Source organism: Acinonyx jubatus, chromosome B3, assembly GCF_027475565.1.
Source record: "Acinonyx jubatus isolate Ajub_Pintada_27869175 chromosome B3, VMU_Ajub_asm_v1.0, whole genome shotgun sequence".
Lineage (NCBI taxonomy): Eukaryota > Metazoa > Chordata > Mammalia > Carnivora > Felidae > Acinonyx > Acinonyx jubatus.
The window spans coordinates 122473223-122494542 of record NC_069386.1 but is presented as its reverse complement, the minus strand read 5'-3'; the positions used below and the strand labels follow the sequence as shown (position 1 = coordinate 122494542).

The window sequence follows — 21320 nt, the reverse complement described above, 5'->3', positions numbered from 1 at the left end:
TATCCTCCATGAGACTTACAACAGAACCATTTGCCTGAAGGTGCTTCGGGAACTATTTAAGTGACAGCTATCTCTTTGCAAGAAATTATTCTTCGATTTCCCCATTATATTTGAGATGTTTCAGTTGTATCCTTTTTGTTTTACAAAATGACATTTCTCCCTTTGATAACATTAGAATTTTTTTGTATATTCTCTTCATTTAACTTTATTGGGTGTTTATCAAAGATATTTCTAGTCTTTTTTTTTTCTTTCTTTTTCTTTCTATTCCAGGCAAAGAAGGGAGCATTGGGAACTTTGCCCTTAATAATACATTGTTCAAGTAATCCAGGGTTTGATGTGTAAATATAGTTAGTATAAAGTTTAGTTTCTTTTAAGTTTATAGCTGGATTGAATGAATATCTTCAGGTTGTCAAAATAATCATCACAGGTAGTAATGGTAACACTTGGCACCTACACATGCAGGCATTGACTGAGTAATTGGGTGTGTTTAGTAGATAGTTTGCAGAAGTAGGAGACTGGGAAGCCTGTTGAGTTAAAAGAATGGGGGGGGGGGAAGAATGGGAGAGGAGGTGTCCTCTGAAAAGATGGGGTGGGGGTGATGGCAAAGAAAACTCATGAAAATCTGTGTCTGGTGAATCAAACAGGAAAAGGTAATGGTCATTAACTGTGAATAGTCTGAGCTTTCGTGCTATTAGAGTTTACTATAATATAAATTACTATTTTGGGATCACTGTGCCAAAGAAAAAATGACATTTTGTTTAAAACAACAGAAATAGTCCTCATACGGGCCTCTGTTTTACTTTAAAGTTGTTTTCCAAGGAACTCTTAAGAACCTTTTCTAAGTGTGACATTTCAAAGCCTGAGGTTTTGTGCCCATCTGCAATTTATCTCTTAGCATTTATTAAAAGGAAAGATGCTTTTGTGAAATTTCATTCGACTGTTAGCACAGTACATGTCTTTTAAAGTTTACAAATTCCAATATATACATCTGTATCCCCAGCTCCTTAGCAAGGAATATAAAATACTAGCTTAAAATACTAGCTCACTTACTAATATTTATTGAGTTATAGAATGGCGATGCTGTGCTAAACCTGGGCAGAACAAAGTTCCTGTGCTTGGAGATTGTAGATCCCAAGCAGTGAGATAAAAATACAATAAAACAAGCTGATAATGATACAGTATAAAAATCTACTGTTCAGACTTCTATACCTGAACTGCTTGAGACCAAACCCAAACCCAAACAGTAAGTCCCTGTATAATATGTGGAGTTGCTTTAGAGGAGATATGGGGGGTAGAAGCTGGAGAAATCAGGTAAAGCAAGAATGTATGCTGCTGTGCAAAGAGCCAAGTGTCATGGATGAGTTGGGGCTTGAGATCATAGTGTGAAGTGGTCAGATAGGAGTTCAGATGCTCCTTAATTCCCCAATCAAATCATAAAGAAGGAAGCTCATGCATTCCTTCAGTGTGGGGGGATGGAAGGAAAGATTTCGGGAGATGAGAGGTCAGTGTAAACACTACTGGAGGAATGCACTGCAAGCCAGGAGTCAGTGTGGTCAGCATGGCACCCAGAACAGATCATCATCATCCTCTGGGGGCATGGCACTGTCTTTGTTTAGATCCTTGAGCAATCCACACAGAAGCCTGGAAGGGGACAGGCTAAAAGCTGATGGGTTAGACAGGAATCCAGGGTGCTGAGAAAGACCCTGCCAAAGTGATAAACTATTGGTGTGTAGCTTCCATGGTGACATCAATACCCATAGTCTGAGAGTCTTTCTCTTTCCTCTCCTGCTGCTGCTCAAGTAGGACTACTACCTACCTCTGCCTGGGCCACTGTACTAGACCCCTATTTGGCAACCCTTTCAAGGCCTGCCCTCCTCTTGCCTAACTGTTCTTTATACTAATGATCAATCTTTTCAAAACCCCCCTTGCAGCTTGTCTGATCCTGCAAACTTGACATTCCTGCTTCAAGTTCATACTTTACTAATCATTGTTCAAGTATTTCCATAAACTGTTATGAATCTTATTTCACAGGTTTTTTTTTTTCCTCCAGATATTTAGCCCTTGCCTCACCTAAGTCAGAATTTTTATTTTTGCTTCTGTGCTTTTGCTCAGCTATTTCCTTGGCCCCACTCCCCTTGGTTTATATTCTATTGACCCTTCAAGGTCCAGTCTAAATCCTAATTTTAACTTAAAACTGTAGGCTACATACTTCAGTTCATGAATGTTTGTTTTCTTTTCTGTTTGCCAGGGATGAGTCTATGAACTAGGATGCTGGAAAGAAATTACCTCATTTCACTTTCTGGTGAGTCCAATAGTTTCATGTATTTCCATTCTGCTTTCTGTACCATATAGTAAACAGGTTGACAATGGAAGTCATTCTGAAAATCCTATGGTACCTCAGGCAATGTTGGGCTTCAAGCAGTTAATACATAACATGTGCTTATTAACTGAGGAAGCTGTGTTGAAAAGTGTCATAAGGATACAGAGTATAGAGAGGTGATCAAGAGTTGAAGGGTACTAGTCAGACTTTCCAAAGAAGACAATATAATTGTGCAAGGGCTTTATTTCTTTTCAAAGACTTAGAATGGGAGGGATAGAAGGGAAAAAATTCCAAATATTATATGGTCCCTTGTATTGTTTGGTATAAGCATCTAGGGAAAAATAGAACCTGGAATATTTGATGAACCCTCCAACTATGATATATTAACCTGGAATGTGCTTTATTCTTATTTTTTTATTCCTCAGAATCCCTGTGGTTTTTAACAGTTGAAATTATCCAAGGAGAATGTGTGGTCCTTTTGACCAGGGACTAGTTTCCATAAATAAAATAGCCTACTAATTATCATCTCTTCTGTCTCCAGTCCATTTCTGCCACCCATAGCAATGAAGGACTCCATTAAAAAACATTACTATTTTATTAAAAATGTTAGATTGATTTAATATTCCTTTTAATTTCCCAGTAGGTTTTGAAGAGATTATGGAACCATCTGCATATGCCCAGAAGCAGTGATAATAATAGCAGGAGAACCTGCTTCAGCATTAGTGGCTCTTTCTTTTTTAAAAGTGACCTAAATGGGGTCATTGCCTTTACTGATCAGTTAAAGTTCTTTATCTTCTTTCAAACTGGTAACAAGGGAGATGATACTTTTCAATACTCATCTAGGGCATGGTAAAAATGAATGTTTGCTGAAGTAAACAATTCATGCAGACTACTTATTGGGCTTATTCAGTAATCAGAGTCCATGAAAAAGTTGAGCCCGTTCATTCTTAACTTGTTTTCATGTGCTGTATATCCTTTAGTAGTTTGGTGAAGCTTATGAACCATGTCTGTGCCAGTGATAAAGCAACAGCTTCTTAGCTGCAAGCTCACTCTTCTAAATTCCACTTTGTGATACCGTGGAAAAGACTTTGCCAACCACATTTCAGAATGGCCACCTGGCTCCCTGCAAGGCTATGCCAATGGGGGCACTAGAGACAGAGGACAAGACTGGGGGACAGAGAAGGGAGGATTTTCTTCTTCCTGTTGGTTTTGTATGGGCTTCCTGTTTGTTTCCTGCCTGCTTCCTATTACTGTGCAATACTTATTCCCTTAGAATCAGCTGTATACTTTCACAACAACAGCTGGATTCATTCTGTAGCTTTTCAACATTTGTAGAGTTGGGTTATAGCACCACCTCAGAGACCTCAGCCCCAGCTAGCGCTCCCTTCCCAGGAGTCTGCATTTCAGCTCCACAAGGTCTTTCCTCTAAGTTTAAAAGTTCCAACCTCTTCCCTTTGTTTTCCCAGGTCAAGGAGTGTGGGTGCCTCCTGCAATTGATACCTCCATGATATTTTAGTGCAGTGGTAGGCAAATACACATACATTATCTACTGCTGTTTCGGTTCTCTCTCTCTCTCCCTCTCTCTCTCTCCCTCCCTCTCTCTCCCTCCCTCTCCCTCTCCCTCTCCCTCTCCCTCTCCCTCCCCCTCCCCCTCCCCCTCCCCCTCCCCCTCCCCCTCCCCCTCCCCCTCCCCCTCCCCCTCCCCCTCCCCCTCCCCCTCCCCCTCCCCCTCCCCCTCTCTCCCATGCCCAGAGCAGAGCCCAATGAGGGGCTCAAGGTGGGACTGGATCTCATGACAGTGACATCATGACCTAAGCTGAAATCAGGAGTCTGACCCTTAACCAACTGAGCCACCCAAGGGCCCCATTGCTTTAGTTCTACAACAGAAGAGATGAATTCTTGTGATGGAGACTACCTGGCTGTATTAAAATGCTGATTATGTGGTCCTTTATACAAACAATTCATTGAACTCTGCCTCAATGTTCTATTCTTGCCTTTTTAGTTAATAAATTTACACTAAATTTAAAAACTTCATATTAAATTTTCTCTGTTCAGGGCCGCCTGGGTGGCTCAGTCGGTTAAGCATCCAACTTCAGCTCAGGTCACGATCTCGCGGTCCGTGGGTTCGAGCCCCGCCTCGGGCTCTGGGCTGATGGCTCGGAGCCTGGAGCCTGCTTCTGGTTCTGTGTCTCCCTCTCTCTCTGCCCCTCCCTCATGCTCTGTCTCTCTCTGTCTCAAAACTAAATAAAGGTTAAAAAAAAAATTTAAAAAAATAAAAAAAATTTTTTCTCTGTTCAATAACACAAATGGGGGCACCTGGGTGGCTAAGTTGATTAAGTGTCCCAGTGTTGATTTAGGCTCGGGTCGTGATCTCATGGTCATGCGATCTAGCCCCTGCTTGACATTCTCTCTCTCACTCTGTCTTCCCCGTCCCCACACATGCATGCATTCTTTCTGTCTCTGTCTCTCAAAATCAATAAGCTTTTTTTAAAAACCAAAAAAAACCTTGAATGATTAAAACCTTGAATGATTAAAAAAAAAAAAAACCTGGTTCCACAAGTGGTCTAAGGAAGTGGACACTCCAAAATGGGGATTTGGGGATTGCTTTGGTCATATTCTTGTGCTTGAGCACAATGACGAAGTTAGATGCTAGTAGTCCACAGCATGCAGTAGCATCTTGTTTAATCAAATAATCATCTGTGATTGATTGTGATAAAGGATCTACTAAAGAAAGTGCCTAAGAAGCTGCTGAACTTGGCCATTAGAACAGCAATGATGATAATAAGGACTTTGGTGTGAATGGATTTTGGATTGCTCATACAGAAAGAAAATGACAAATCCAGACACCCAAAGACTTCTGCAGCTCTAAAAGAATATTTTATTTTTTGTAGCCACAGAGCTAACATTGCTGAACATCAAATACAAAATTTCAACTGGGCAGGGTGTACAATTAAAACAAAAGTTAAATGCTTAATATTTTCAAGTCTCTCATGTATGAGCACGGAGTCTGACTTGGGATGAAATGCACCCCTATTAGTCTGGTGAAATCTATGAACCCCTCTTGTACTACTGCCTTTGGATACGCAAAATAAAATATAGGGAACCAAAAGGAAGCTAATATTGAAATACAGTAATCAAAATGTTATACATGTTTTAAAACAATGAATGTTTAAATAAAAAATCTAGCAGTAGGTCTTATAAATGCCATAATTTTGAACACTTTCTTGAGATATCTGCGTCAACTGTAATGTAATATGAAATATCTGTTATTTCTGTTGTTGACAAAGTAATTGATAACAGTAACACTACTGTGATTTTTTGCCCATATATATTATTGAAGGAAGTGCTAAGTTTCAGTTAGAGGTTAATAAAAGTAAAGATGTGTATTTTCTTCTCTAAGTTCAATAATCTTCTGAATGACATCCATGTATCCCAAACTAAGAATCTCTGTTTTAGTCGTATCCATATTCTTGAGAAGTTAACTGAATAAGTCAAAATTAATTAGATGAGGGCCAAAGCTATAAGCCTCATTTAATCATCTTTTAACTCTTTCTACTTACAACTCCTCCTAGTATCATTCTCCATTTTTTACCCCCAGGAATCTCTTCTCTAGGAGATGCGATGAGGTACATCTTCTGTGTGCACCTATATAGTATCCTGGACTTTTACTATAAAAAATATACTACTTATGTAATTTCCTGTACTGCACTTTCCCCATTAAAGAACTATGATACTACACTGCCTATTTATCTTTATGTATTTTTCCCACTAGATTATAAACTTTCTGTTATTAGAGACCATGTTGGACTTGTTGTATCTCTAACATAGGGCCCCCCACCCAGTCATGCTCAGTATATATTTGTGAATAAACAAGTGAATGAATTGATGAATTCCAAGGTAGACGTGGTTTTTGCTCTTATTGGTGGCCAAAGTTCTCACCTAGATATATTTGTTAAATGTCTATTTATTTTGAGAGAGAGAGAGAGAGAGAGAGCGAGAGAGCATGAGAGTGAGCAGGGGAGAAGCAAAGAGAAAGAGAATCCCAAGCAGGCTCCATGCTGTCAGTGCAGAGCCCTATGCGGGGCTTGATGTCAGGAACCATGAGATCATGACCTGAGCCAAAATCAAGAGTTGGATGCTTAATGAACTGAGTGACCTAGGCACCACTCTCAGCTAGATATTTTATATAAATGCTGCCACAAGTGGAGATAGAAGAGAGAATGTGAGTGACATATCAGTTCAAATCTGCCCACCACTAGAAAAGGAACTCCGTGTTCAGACCCTCCCAACAGTGTTATAGCAGACATGTCATTTACTGGGGTGGACACTGTTGATTGCTTAAGCAGCAGCCACTGTTCCATTTTCTCCTTTGCAAATAGAATTATGATTTGTTTTTACAGTATTGTATGATATGTAGGTCAGGGGAGACTGGGTCTCTATTAGTGATGGGGGTGGGAGATGAGTCTTGTTTAAGCTAATCCTGTCATGTGACTCCCTTTGACAACATTGGCATGTGATGCAATTATGGGCAATGAAATGAGATGGCAAACTGGTGAGGGGTGTCTAGGAAAAGTCAAAAAGAGATGCATGGGAGGCAACGCCCCTGTTCCTCTCCCTTGGAAGTTATTATATGAGTAAGTGATGCCTAGAGCTCATCCAACCCAAGTGTGACAATGAGGGGAGCAGCTGGCACACTGAAAGTGACAGTGTGGAAAAATGGAGAGAAAGTTCATCATTGTTGATCTCATCGTGATGCCGTATGAATCAAATGTTGTACTTGTTATACAACAGATGTCTTTATTGTTTGAGCCATTTTTTGATTGGCTTTTTTTTTTTTACTTGTATCCCAAGGTGTCATAACTATATCACCTTCTTAAGGGAAGCACAGCTTTACTAATGCTCATGGATGAATGTGAAAGGAATTTCTTTCTGCCTGAGATTTCGATACTTGACTGTAGCAGAAGTATGTCATAGGATGCAGGAATTTTTTTAGAGATCCAAAGCTCTAGCAGACTAATTTAGAGAGTGGGTAGGATGCCAGCCATTTCTGAAGCTCATCAAATGAGAACATTTAAAGCTGGGTGATAAGCCTTTATAGGTAAACTAATGCCAAAACCTTTTTCAAACCAAGTATTCTATGGCAAGGCGTTCTGCAGCATGTTATGTGTTACCATGTTATGAAACTGGCTTTGACATTTGGATGTCTACCACTTGGTGAGTGGTTAGTTATAAAATGCTATTGGTTCAACAGATTATACTTCTGGAATAAAGCCTGGACTTCTGGGATCTTTTTAGTGGCTGGTTTATTTGTATTTCCAAGGCCATTTTTCCAATAAGCCAACACAATCAAATTACATGCAGCTTTGAAGACATTCTACCTTACAGTTTGACATTTTAATTAGGACTTTAAAGAGATAATAATCACTGCCCACAACTTCCCTAATGTTACCTAGAAATGGGTCAGTTAATTAGGATCCCAGAAAAACCACTGCATACATTTCTTTTTAATTGTTTTTCCAAACTTCCATCACCACATCTCTTGGCTTCAACTCAGACCAAATCAAACAAACAGCAGGGAAGGGTTCAATCTCTTCAGCCTTCTGAAAAATCTAAGGGTGCAAATAAGGAAGTCAGTCTCTGTCCATCATGTAAAATTGTATGCTTCACTCTGCATAAGATATTTTTCTTTCATTTCAAGATTGCTTTTGAAAGGAAAACCATGCCAGTTCATTTTATTAGATCATTCTCTATGAAAGCCATTAGGATCCTGTTCACCTGGTCCCTTTGATTCTTGTATCTATACTTCATTATTCTTTATCTCTCTAGGGTAAGTTTATTAATGGGTGGTCCCACTAAGGAATTTTTTAATGCTCTCTGGCTGCATTAAATTCCTTCTAAGTGGATTTTACAAGGTGGAAAGAAAAATGAGTCCATCTATTATTGAGAAACAAAGGGGCCTAGGGTGTGATAGCAATTCAAGAAATGAATTCTGCTCTCTTGGGCAGATTATGTGTAACAGGATGCTCACTGCCTCACCAAGACTTGCCGCTCCCTATCCCTTGGGTCAATATACAAGAATGGAAATGTGGTAAATGTCTGAGTTGTTTTCTAATGCTCTGATGTGTTTTGACACATTCAAGAGGGAGAGGTGGTTGCTGCTTCCCAGAAGAGATTTAAGGAGTGTAACAATATGCCACTCTGTCATTCTGCCAGGCAAGTACCTTTAGCCTCACTTTTGAACCTGACTGCATGTGCCTCAGTCTCCAGTTGGATCAGTTGCAACATTTATTTCAGTTCCTCAGATCTTGCAGTTATAAAGTTCTTTTAGTTAAATAGTTGGACTGTTGGTGGTTAATTTGAAAGATACCTTCAAATTGCAACTGCATTGATGATTTAACATCCTGCTTAGTGTATTCACTTCACTCTTGTTCATTGTCATAGACAGGTGTCCCGTGAATCATGTGAAGCTCAAGCTTTAAGACCCCTGCACGATCCCCTTCCAAGTCTCTAGCAAAGAACTCTAACAACGAAATCATGTTTGTGTAAAATTTGAAAACAGAAGATTATATAATAACAATCAGTTGTAACCACTGTGTACTTTCACAATGAATTTTGTATTCTTTTTCTTAAAGAAGGGCCCCCAAATGTCATAAAGTTTAGGCTGTGTTAGGCCTCGATCTGTCTCCTTTGTTATATACTTTTTCGAAGATTGTAGGTCCTTGATTAGAAAAGTGTGATGTGTCCAGATAGCTACGTGGTTGCTTTCAAAGTAGCTATCTATGCAAAGGAATGTCTTTGAAGCAGACAAAATTAGTTTGGTATATTTTATTGTTCCTGTCTCCGTGTTTCTTTGAGATTTCTCCAAATTTGAGATCTTTATCTGATCTTGGGAGTTTAAATCAGTTAAGATATGTGTGGCACTTAGTACAGGAGATATGCATGGTAAGTCCTTGGTGAATACTAGCTATAATAATTATTACTGTATTTATTTCCTCCAAATTTTGCATCCTTGTGTATCTTTTTCTACCACTCTTCACTAGAGAGACCATTTCTATTATCACCCTGAGAAACACCCCATTGCCCAGATGAATCATTTGTTTTTCTTCCCTGCTTTTGAAAATATTTCTCTCACTATTTTCAGCCATATATAAGAATAATATAATAAAATTCTTGATGATGGGCCAAGAAAAATGATGGCTTAATACAGTGTCCCAAGGTGACATAGTGGAAGAGTGTAGGGACCAAATGCTTGCTCCACTATTTGTTAGGTGACCATCCTAACTTTACTTACTTCTGGGAGAAAAAAGATATTACTTATTTTAGAGCGCTGTTTTGAGGAATAAGTGCGTAAAGCACTTATCACAGTGTCTGGAATAGACTAAGCACTAATGAATAGGAATAATTAATGTAACCAGACCACTCTTTAGGACACAGTGTCTGAACCCAAAAGAAGGCACCTTTAATGGAGCCATTCAGATAATTTTTTGTCAGTTAGGGAGATATTCAGAAGCATAGTGATTTATCTAGGGTTTCTCAAATATGGTTCAGTTAAAATTCCTATATCTATGAACAGCTCTATGTTTCCTAAGATATAGGATGAAGAACAATGGGAAGATAGTATTCTGGCATGCTTAGGAATGCTGATAAGTTATCTCATAGGCTTACTTTACATGGCTTCACAGCCCTTAAAGTCTCAAACTAACTAGTGGACTTTGAAGTCTACTAGAATTTAATAAAAATGTTATCAGAATAAAATTTGAATTTATTTGCCTAGTTGATATAACTTTATACTGGATTTGTGTACAGATTCAAGTAATAATTGGTAATGGTTAAGAATTAGAAATAGCATACTAGGAAATATAGTCCTCAAATCTCATTTGAATCTCATCCCAAGTGTCTTCACAATCAGGGATTGGAAAGATTGATTTCTACCTTGCTTGGAAATTTTAGGAAAAAAATATCTATAGTATTTCTTTAATTTGTTTGGATAAACTATTGTTTTGTTTCGTACTTAATGTATAGATCATCTCTTAAGTTCTTTGTCTAATAGGGCCAAAATTGATAAAATATTTTCCTGAATTTGAAAACATCTGTAGTCTCAACAGTGCTAGACCAAGTTGAGCAATTCTATACAGACACACAAAAAATGGATGATGTACTATATAAGAGCATATGTAGCCTTTCAAAAAATATCTACCAAATATGAAATAAATAAAAATTTTAGACTATGATGTTCTTAAGGGCAGTGTCTAGCAGAATGCCTGGAACATAGATGTTCACTATATATTTGTTAAATGAGTAAAGGAATATATTGACCTGAATTTAATTAAGTTGCGTAGTTTGGACTTGGTAGGGAAAGCCCATGAAATATACTGAAAAAATATGAATCTTTGAGGCTCTTAGAAGGATAGTCAGAGACTTTGAGGGCTTAAAAAGGAATTTAGTGACCATACAGGCCAACCGATTCATTTTATACCAGGGAGACCAAATGACTTTATATAAACTAGAGATGGAACCAGGAGATAGTATGGAGTTTAATTAAGTGGGGTAATTTGGACTTGGTAGGGAAAGTAAATGAAATATACTGAAAAAATATGAATCTTTGAGCCTCTTAGAGGATAGTCAAAAACTTTGAGGGCTTAAAAAGGAGTTTAGTGACTATACAGGCCAACTGCCTCATTTTATACCAGGGAGACTGAATAACTTATATAAACTAGGGATAGAACCAGGAGATACTATGGAGGGCAAATGAGTTGTACATGAAAACATTCTTGTACACTGTGTTTCCAAGTCAATCAGTAAATCATCAGATTTTGTGGAATGATATTTTAAGAAAACCAGTGCTCTGCCAATGGCAAGGTTTGGTTTCTTCTATTATTTATGTTTACTTGTAGTTATCAATTTCTTTCAGACTAACTCCCAAGGACAGTCTAGATAATTTTGTTATAAGGGAAAACTATAGCATTGCATAGAAAAAAAAAAAAAAGATGATCATGGCTGAGGAGTTTGGAAATGTCTGTCTTTCAAAGGTTTCTATTGTAGTGAGGTTTGACATATATCATGTACACGGTATAAGTGAAAATTTAGGGGAATGTGAAGAATAGGAAGTAAGATTTATACAATAGACGAAACCTGAGGCACAGCAATCCACATGGCTCCAATCAGTGTTAACCCCTATTTAGATGGTCATGAAAAGAAGGGAAACAAGAGTACTGTGCTTCTGAGGTTAAAAACACTCCACTCCAGGAATCTGGGTTCCTAAACCTGTGGGGGGCGGGGGGGGGGGGAGAGATCGCGAGAGCTAGTGCACGTGTGGGAGGGAGGGCAAGTTTTGATACATTGGATACCTGAGTCCTTTAAGGTATTTGGCTTCCTTAACCTCATACAAAGCTACTTGCCTAGGGAGAATAAGGAACAGATCACAGTAAAGCTGGCTATGTATCAGCTCAAATAACCGGTCAGCCTTTTAAGTCCCAAAGGAAATTTAGCCTCAGCCAAACTTTTGCATTCCTTTGAGCAACCCTCTAGGCTGGTGCTTCTAAGAGTAGTTCTTCCCATTAGTAGCCATCATGAGGTCTGAACTAGTTTCCTTTCCAACTCAGTTTTGAAGACTGGTGAACAAACCAGACTTGAGTTTGGGTTGATGATCTGTAGGATTGATAAGACTCCCCAGACTAAAATTGCATTGTCTTAAAGCAAAAGACAAACAATTAAGGCTATTCTTAGTGGCTAGTAAAAGACAGTAGGCAAAGTTATAAGATTCAGGTGTGTCAAAAGCATTACATTAGTCTTGCCAGCATGAGACCAATAAGTACTAAAGAAGAGTTATAGCTACAGGTGGAAAATATTAAATCACTATTTTTGTACTTCCTAGTGCCCTCAAAAATTTTGGCAGAGATATGCCTATAGGCTGCTGCTCTGGCTGTGCAAAAAAAAAAAAGAGAAGAATTTAGTAGAGAAAATTGAATTCAGGATCTGTACTCATAGAGTTGGATATGAATGAGCAAATGCTAGTTTTTCAGTGAAGTAATTTCTATAAACCGAAATTAAATTGATTTGATGGCTCTGAAGCTAACACTTTTGGGTATCCTTTTTAAAGGATCTTCTGAAATGTCAATTTGTGGTAGAGACATGAAGCTCACAATCCTATTTGAAAAAAGTTGGGCATAGCAAAAAATTTATTTTAGATAAAGTAAATGTATTTTATTAAATAAAATTTTATTTTATTATTAAATAAAATTTTAAATAAAAATAAAATTGTGTTATTAAATAAAAATTTATTTTATTAGAATATTCCTAGTGTTTTCAAAATTAGTCTTGCATCACCTGTTATTATAGGGGAACACTGAATAGAATGTTTCTCAGACATGGCTGGTGTGTCCAGCTTTGAGTACTAGTTAGAACTTTTGCCAAAATACACATTTACTTTGCTAGCTTGGGGGAATGAAACTAGCAACTGGATGCTGCCTTTAAGCACATGAGTATCATTTTGGTATATGCTAAATTAAAGAGTTTAAAAGAAAAGGAAACTTCCATTCACACAAAACTCTGGTTAATATCTCAGAGCTGAGTTCCCTGCAACATTTGGAAGGGTGAGGAGAGTAAAGAAATATCTCTGGCATTTACCTTTAGGTTGAACAAACCACATTAATTCTACACTTTTATTGTAGCACATTTTTCCTTTCCTGGATTTTTGATCCTTTCTACATTACTTTTGACCAGTGACCACTGCTAAGAATTTCCCTAGGTATATATAATAATTAAGACTCTACCGTGTAGAATAAAAAATAGTCTGTGTTTCTTATCTGTATGTCATTTGCTTGTACCAACCTAGCCATTTTATGATTACGATAGATTGTATTTTTCCAACCTCAAAGAATGTTTTTTACTAATTCCTTTCAAATTCTTCTCACTCAGTGAACGATTCAGAAGGAAAAGCTCAGATTCAGGTGAAGGCAGTCATACCAGATACTTGCCAGACCACAAAAACTTCAGCTGCCTGAGCTTAAGGCTGATTTCAGTCACTTAAGAATCTGGGGATGAAAATACTGTTTGTAGGGAACTTGTAGGAATTCTGTGAATGTCACAGATCAGGTCTGTCACCCATTCAGTTGAAGAAGCATTTAACAGTCTTCTTTAATGACTTTCTTCATCTCTTTATCATCATTGTTTTGATTATTAGACCCTCTAATAATTTCCAGACTCCAGAATTAGAGTTTCTTCCCCTGAAGACCTTGAAGTTCAGCCCTGATAATCCTCCTTTGGGGAAGATGGTTTGCCCTGTCTTGCTTTTCTCATCCCTGTGCTTTGGTCTTCATGCCCTAACTCAGTGGTTCTCAAATGTGAACATGCATCTGGAGGCTTGCTGAACTGTGGATTGCTGAGCAAATGCCCCCACCCCAGAGTTTCTGACTCTGGAGAATTTGACTTTCTAAATAGTTCCCAGATGTGACATGCTGCTGGTCCCAGGACCATACTTAGAGAACCATTGCTCTAATTAGGCACCAATTCCCATTCTGAGAACATTCCACTTTTCTTTCCACTTTCCATCCATTTCTTTTTCCTCTTTTGAGCCAATTTTTCTGCACTTATTTTCAAATATGTTGCTAAATGTGCCAGACATGCCGAAGTCTTACTGTCTAATATAGTAGCATTCAAATTACATAGTTTTCATCTCACATTGTTCACCTGGGCATTCTAGTGTTGCAACTAGTTACCTAAGGATGATTTAACATCTCCAACTATCACAGCCCAGCTTCTGAATTATGTAACTCAAGCAGAGTTACAAATCAAGGGTCATAGAGGAGTTTTGTGCTGGCAAGCAAGCTTATTTCTGTTTCATGATGGACTTCTTTGTCACAGTGATATTATTTGCTCATCAACCCAGTCTCCAGCTAGTTATTTTGGAAAACAGACAGATTTATGTTTTCATACAGTGATGCATTTATCATTTTCAAAGTATTTTCAAATCAGTTATGCATACATTGTTTGGGAGATCTCAAACTTGATTATCCAAGTTGGTTACCACCAACAGTCAAGAGGCGTAAATATAACACTTGATAAGTGTAATATAAATGCCAAGGAAGCAGCCTGTCTTGTCAAATTCCACCAAGGGCAAGCAATGCAGCAGTTGCAGACCTGTCCATAGTGGCCTGATGGATGGCTGTGCATGTTGGTACTTCAAGGATCCTGGCTCTATCCCCACCCATGGGACAACCTTACATGTGATGAGAGTTATAATTAAAATGGGACTTGACAAAGTAATTGGGAGAGGCAGCTGCTTTTGCAATGTTCAGGACTAGTTCAATGGATTTTCTTCCCCCTTTTCAGTAGCATTCAGCAGCTTCTTTGGTGACCAGCTACGTCGTTTGGCAGCGGGCTAAAGGGCTCACAATTGCATGGAGCAAGAAGCATGCTGAACCATGATGTTCCAGTTTAAAAGGACAGAGCTACAAACAAAGGTAGGCTTTTATTTGGGTAATACCCTTTCAATTGCACAAAATCTCATGCCCGACCACATGCCATTCACCACTGCCATGCTCATAGCTCCGTGCATATGTCTTAACTCTCTTATTCTGGAATCCTGGGTGGTGATAGTGGTGGTGGGGGTATGTAATCAATGTCAGCATCTTGTCTTGAGTTTTCCTATTTTTCTCCAGTTCTCATTTGCCTCTTTGATTCTTTTCTTTACCAATTTCAACACCTATTCCCTCCTTCTTTTGGGGCCTATGTTTCTTATTAAGATGATTATTTTTGGCAGGTGGTTTCGGCCCCTGAATGTAATATTCAGTATTCTCTTTTGATGGGAGAAAACTCATAGTATTGCAGCCTTCACATAGAATACAGATTAAGTCTTGCCCTGCCTGTCCACAGGTCCACAGGCAAAGTGCCTGTCTACAGAATGTGGTGATGCTTCCCCTTCATTGTACTTGTCACAGTTAATAGTTCTCACATATTTGAATGACTATTCGATCAATATCTATCTTCCTCACTGAACATGGGCCACTGGGAAGACAATAGCTACCTATTTTACTGTTGAGACCATTTGGTTTCAAGTGCCTCTCAGTGTGCCTGGCAGAGCAGTCACACAATAATATTTGTTGTTGGGAAGAAAAGAATATAGATCTCAAGTGTACCAGTCCTTAGCTGATGTTAAGTACATGCTGGGAATGCTACTCTGCTTTGGAAAGGATTATGCAGAAAGATCTAAGTTTCATTAATGAGTTCGTTTTTTGGTTTGTTGTTTCAGTTTATTTTGAGACATTCAGATGACGGTGTTTGTTGGGTGGAAATAGAGCATGTATCATGCAATATGGAAAAATATTAACTATAGTGAATTATACCTTCTAGTCTAGCAAACTGTTGCTGGAATATGTAGTTAGAGCTTTATATTAAGTTTCTCACAATTTTGGAAATATGGTATGTAGCCGTTTTTCTAGCATTATCCTAACAATTATCACAGACTGGGTGTGATAAATCTATTGTCTCACAGTTCTGGAGCCTTGAAGTCCAAGATCAAGGTGTTGGCAGGGTTGGTTACTTCAGAGGACTATGAAGGGAATTTATTCCATGACTCTCTCCTCACTTCTGGTGGACCTTGGCAATCTTTGGCATCCCTTGGCTTGTATAAGCATCTCCCTGAGCTCCACTTTCATGTTCAAATGGTATTATCTCTGTGAAGCTGTGTCTTCTTATAAGGACACCAGTCACTGGATTGGGGCCCACCCTACTCCAGGATGACCTCATTTGAACTAATAACATCTGCAACAACCCTATTTCCAAATAAGGGTACTCTCTGGGGTATTTGGGAGTTAAGATTTCAACATATGATTTTTGGATGGACAGAATTCAACCATAACATGATCTAGTAAGAGGTAGCTATTGAAAAGAAGATGCAGCTGCTCAGCCAGAATCTTTGTACCCAGAACCTCCTCCCCACATTCCCTGCCACCACCTTTCAGTGGCAGGGTTTCAACCTTTTCTGATGCAGGGTCAGGACAATCTTGGCTTGGCAATTAACTTTGATTTAATGAGTTGAACCTGTTTTGGAGAGCCAGCCAGCAGGTAAGGTGCCAGCTGGCACCTGTCTCTGTACCATGTCCAGTGGCAGTTAGGGACACTGCATGAGACAGTATGAGAAGATTCCTGATGTCTGCAGAAGGTGCAAAAACTTATTTCTCCTCACTGGCATTTGAAGAGCAGTGCCCTCGGCTCCCCCTGCTATGTGCAGAAGGCTAGAGAAGCTTCTAGAACAGTATCTGGTGTTGGCTACTCAGAACCCTGACATCAGTTGATGAACACCATTGATCTGTTCTGACATAAGAGTTCCTATCAAAGGAAAACTAGGGTGATGAAATACATTGGAACCATCTGACACAAATATTTTATTTCACCATAGTAAAAGGGGAAGGTAATGTTTGACTTCTGGCTGAATGTCCATGAGAAAGACCAACATGTAATCTTGTCTTTGGCTTGTCATCAAGAGAACATGTTACATCACTTGCTTGTAGCTTCCAGGTCCTTAAAAAAGTAATTGGTTGAGATATAAAGGCTTTCCAAATTGTAAAATTCAGAGTCCGTTGTCTCTGTTAATGCTGCCTGTGCTCTCAGGTGCAGTCATTGCTTTCGTTTTGGGATCAATGATAGAGAAAGAGGGAAAGAGGAGGAGAAGGAGAGAGAGATGGAAAGAGAGGATAGGAAGAAATAGAGTGTGAAGTTACAGCAATGGGCCCGCACCACGGCAAATGATTTGTCCACAGTGAGTTAGTGTAAGAGGTGGAACTTGAATGTAGATCTCTTCCTGAATGGGACAGAAAGCTCTTCTATAAAAAATATCATTGGGTAAAGAAGGTGAGGAAAGAAGGTCAGGGATAACACTAAATAGAAAACAAAACTGCAAATGGCAAGGAAAAGTGACAAACCGGAGAAAGAACTATACAATGTGGCCCTGCTTCAGCTCCTGACTACCTATGTCATCCCAGATGAGGCACCCCAAAACTACAGGCCTTATCTTTTCTCACCTGGAAGAGAGGGCACTGGGATAGCTCATTTCTAAGGAAGTTTTAGAGTAAAACTTCCACAATATTGTTGTTTCAAGACCATCTAGAATCTGGATTCCCTATATCTTTAGTTAGCTAGATCTGTCTCTATAGTCTTAAAGTTTTTTTTTTTTTTTTTATGTTTAGTTATTTATTTTGACAGTGAGAGAGAGAGAGTCCTTGCACGCAAGCTGGGGAGGAGCAGGGAGAGAGGGAGAGAAAGAATCCCAAGCAGGCTCTGCACTTGATCTCATGAACCATGAGATCAGGACCTGAGTTGAAACCAAGAGTAAGACACTTAACCAACTGAGCTACCCAGTGCCCCATATAGTCTTAACGTTTTATTTATTTTGTTTAAAGTTCCCTCTAATTGATTCTTGTCCTTCTATATATGATATTTTTTTCCTTTACATCCATGGTTTTAGGGTAGCTGTGCTACAAACTATACTGTAAAACTATTTTATAAGAAGCATGTGGCCAAAATTAATTATTTTGCCATTTTTGAAGTTAAATACCTTAAAAAGATAAGCCTTAATGGCAAAAAGTGAAATCAAATCCCCTCTCCCAAATGGTAACTGCAACAAAGAAATTTGTGTATCATAAAGTAGGGTCTTTATGGTACATACACGATCCTACCTCCAGTTCTTCAAACTATAATTCTGAGTATGATTGCACACCAATAAGCAAGCATATAAGGGAAGAGGAAGATAGGCTTCAAGACTTATACTCTGAATTTAAATCCACTGTACAGATTTGATGATATTTGGAAGTACAGTAAGAACATCCCCAGTAAGTGTCTCGCTGAGTGAAGGCCATTTTGAACTTGTAGTCGAGGTGGCAGCAATTTAGCTCAAGCGAGAACTTACATCCACACAGATGTCCCTCACAGAAGCTCTAGTAGGTGGCACCATAAATGCTTTTGTGTTGGCACAACTTTGGGATGCTGTGTTGATAGATTATATTGGGAAGGTGGGAGGCCATGTTAGGTAGTGGTCAAGAACACAGGCTTCCCAAAGCCCAGTGGTTGTTTTAAAATACTATTTTCATTTCTCACAACTGTATGACCCTGGGTAGCCATTTTATCTTTAAAAGCCTCAGTTTCCTTACCTGTAACTAGGTGATGGGTCTTAGTACGTATTTTAATTTTCTTTTGTGTGTGAGGATTAATCAAGATGATAAGTGTAAGGTGGTTGGTAGAGTGGCGCATAGTAAGTGCTTATTACATACTAAGTAATAATTATTATACATGTTATGATATCCTCTTTCTTGGAGAAACTGACTCCAGTACAATAATGGATTCATAACTTAAGGACTTTTCATCAATGTGGATCACTTTGTATTATTAATCTGTGACTGGTCACAAATTTCCAAGTGTACCAGAACATAACATCACCCTATAGACCCAGAGCTGAAGAGAAAGAAAATACCCCTGAGGTAACGCCTGGGTGTGGTAGAGCTGCTGTCTGAGGAGCACCCAGTCCGTTACAAGTCTGAACAACGTGATCCTCGCTCTAGGCACAAACACTAGGCAAGGAAATGTCTGTTTTATAAGAAGACAATCCAGACTTGTTTTTCAGGGCCTTCATAATCCCAAACTTCAGCAGCAGCAGCAGCAAGAATTATTGAAGATGGGGCCCAGATATTGTGAGAAAATGAAAAGGAAAAGGAAAGGGTAGTTTGCAACCTCAGGGTAAGTCAATAGAAACCAGATAGGAAAAGAATACAAAAAAGACACGAAAACAAATGTGAATGAATATAAATGTGTATCCCTAGGTATATGGAAGTACAGAAATGACCTTAAAAGGCTACCTCATTTGAGTAAATGTCTGCCCCCTCCTTGACCACCTCTAATAGTAGGACCCTCCATGTCTTCTAAGCATCCCACCCACTTTCTCCAGGGACTGGCTGGATAAAACTTTGTAGAGGCAATAGTGAGTGGAAAAACCCAACTCTTTATTCAAACCTTGTTTTCAATCCATTGCTTAACATTCCTGAGTTTTGGATGTAAAATAAGGACAATGTATAAATGGGCATCATATTAGCACCTACTTCATGAGGTTGTTGTAGGGATTCAATGAGATAAAACATATAGAACTCATAAAGCATAGTGCCTGACACATAATTAACACTAACACAATCAACCAAGTGTTCAGTTAATTGTATTATGATTGAGCAGGACTGTCTATGATTGAGCAGGACTGTTCCAACATTATAATCTTGAACAATTGACTTTATTTCTCTGTACTTCTGTTTCCTACTCTATAAATGGGGATTCTAGGAGCATCTATCCCATGAAATTTTTGAGAGAATTAGAGGAGTTGATACAGGTAAGGCTCTTAGAATAGTGCCTGGCACATAGTAGGGGTTTATTTGATGTTAGCAGAGAAAGAGAGAGTGTGCCCATGCTCATGACCAGGGAAGGGGCAGGGGGTGGGGGACAGAGGATCTGAAGCAGGCTTTGTGCTGACAGCAGAGAGACCCATGTGGGGCTGGAACTCAACAACTGTGAGATCATGACCTGAGACTAAGTCTGATACTTCACTGACTGAGCCACCCAGGTGCCCCTGATGTTAGACATTATTGATGAAACAGTTCTTCTGACCAGTTGCTGCTTCTTTTTCCACTCTTTTTGCTTAATGAGCATTCCTCTCAAGCAGAATGCCTGTTCCCTTCCCAGCTCACTGTCTTCACGAGAACTCTTCTAGGGTAGGATCTAATTGAAGCCAATGCAGTAGGTTTAAACTTCCAGGGGCCACTGGGACTCTCACGTTGCTTATGTGCCTCCTAGGAGCAACAGTGGATGAAAATAAATTCATTTCCAGGGACAGCTGAGGGAACAAGCCCGAGGGAGAGGTAGTTTCATTGTGGCATAGAAAGAACATGGAGTACTCTGAGAGGGGGAGGCCCAGGATGGTTGCAAGACAATGTAGTTTGTTTGGGAGGCTAGCCATGTGGCAGATGTGTGAACGGCTCTGAACCTGGAGATCTTGCTCTGCCAGGTGCTGCTCCCCTTTCACAAGCATGAAATCCACTTAGGTAATGCCTGGTACATACCCTACTGAATCCACAGTTTGTACTTCACAAGTTTTTGACGAAAAGCATTGTTCATTGGTTACGCCCAACCTATTCTATATTTGTTTGGAGGGTACAGGACTAATGAGATAATCATACCCTGGGGCTGAACTGGTTGAAATCTGTAAATCTCCCAAAAGTGTGATTACCTATTCATAATCCTACTTTCCAATATTCTGGAAGTCTCATTAGTACATATTTTTTTATTTATATGATGGAAAAAAATTGCTTTTTGTTTGCCATTGAAAGAACAGTTGTTACGAGAGACTTAGGTGTTTTGTTTGAGCTATTTGTTTTTATCTCTGTGATCAGATCAAAGAATGTGCTTCCAAATGTAGGAGACTCTTAGCAGTGAGTGCTGTTCAGCCTTTTGCTTTTATAGCAAGGACCCTCTGTGAAGGTCTACAGGCACTGTGAGACTGGAACATTGCAGAGTGAAGACTTGGCTGAAATTGACTGTTATCTAAGAATGGTTCCTAGAAAGACATGGACCTATGCACCAACATAGGAACAGGAACCCTGCAGAGAACAAAATTAATTCTAGTGCAGGCTCTAGGGACAACACCATGGCCCTTTGCCTGAAGCATCTGTCTAGACTGGACAATAACAACATAAGATTTAGAGGTTCATACACTAAGAATTGCAGGTGATTGGAGATTAGAGGAATGTTGTTTTGTTTTGTTTTTTTTGAATTTCCTTAATCTTGTGATTTTTCTAGGCAGAGATGACACGAACATTAATGGAATTTTCATGCCATTCCCATTTTATTTAATTGGTCATGTGCCTCACAACGCATAGTAAAACTTCATAGTATATAAAGTGGTTTTGTAAATTTCTTTGATGTTTCCAAATTACTTCTTCTTTGATTGCTGCCCAACACCAAATAAAAT

General features: G+C 39.0%; 1 long non-coding RNA gene across 1 annotated transcript in view; it reads left to right on the top strand.

Annotated features, from left to right (window-relative positions):
• Positions 1–2000: 2000 nt before the first annotated feature.
• LOC128316089 (uncharacterized) overlaps positions 2001–21320 on the top strand; it is a 91858-nt gene continuing 72538 nt past the window's right edge. The window contains exons 1-2 of the long non-coding RNA XR_008299567.1: positions 2001–2302; positions 14651–14781. This is a non-coding gene — a long non-coding RNA (uncharacterized LOC128316089). The remainder of the gene's footprint in view (positions 2303–14650; positions 14782–21320) is intronic.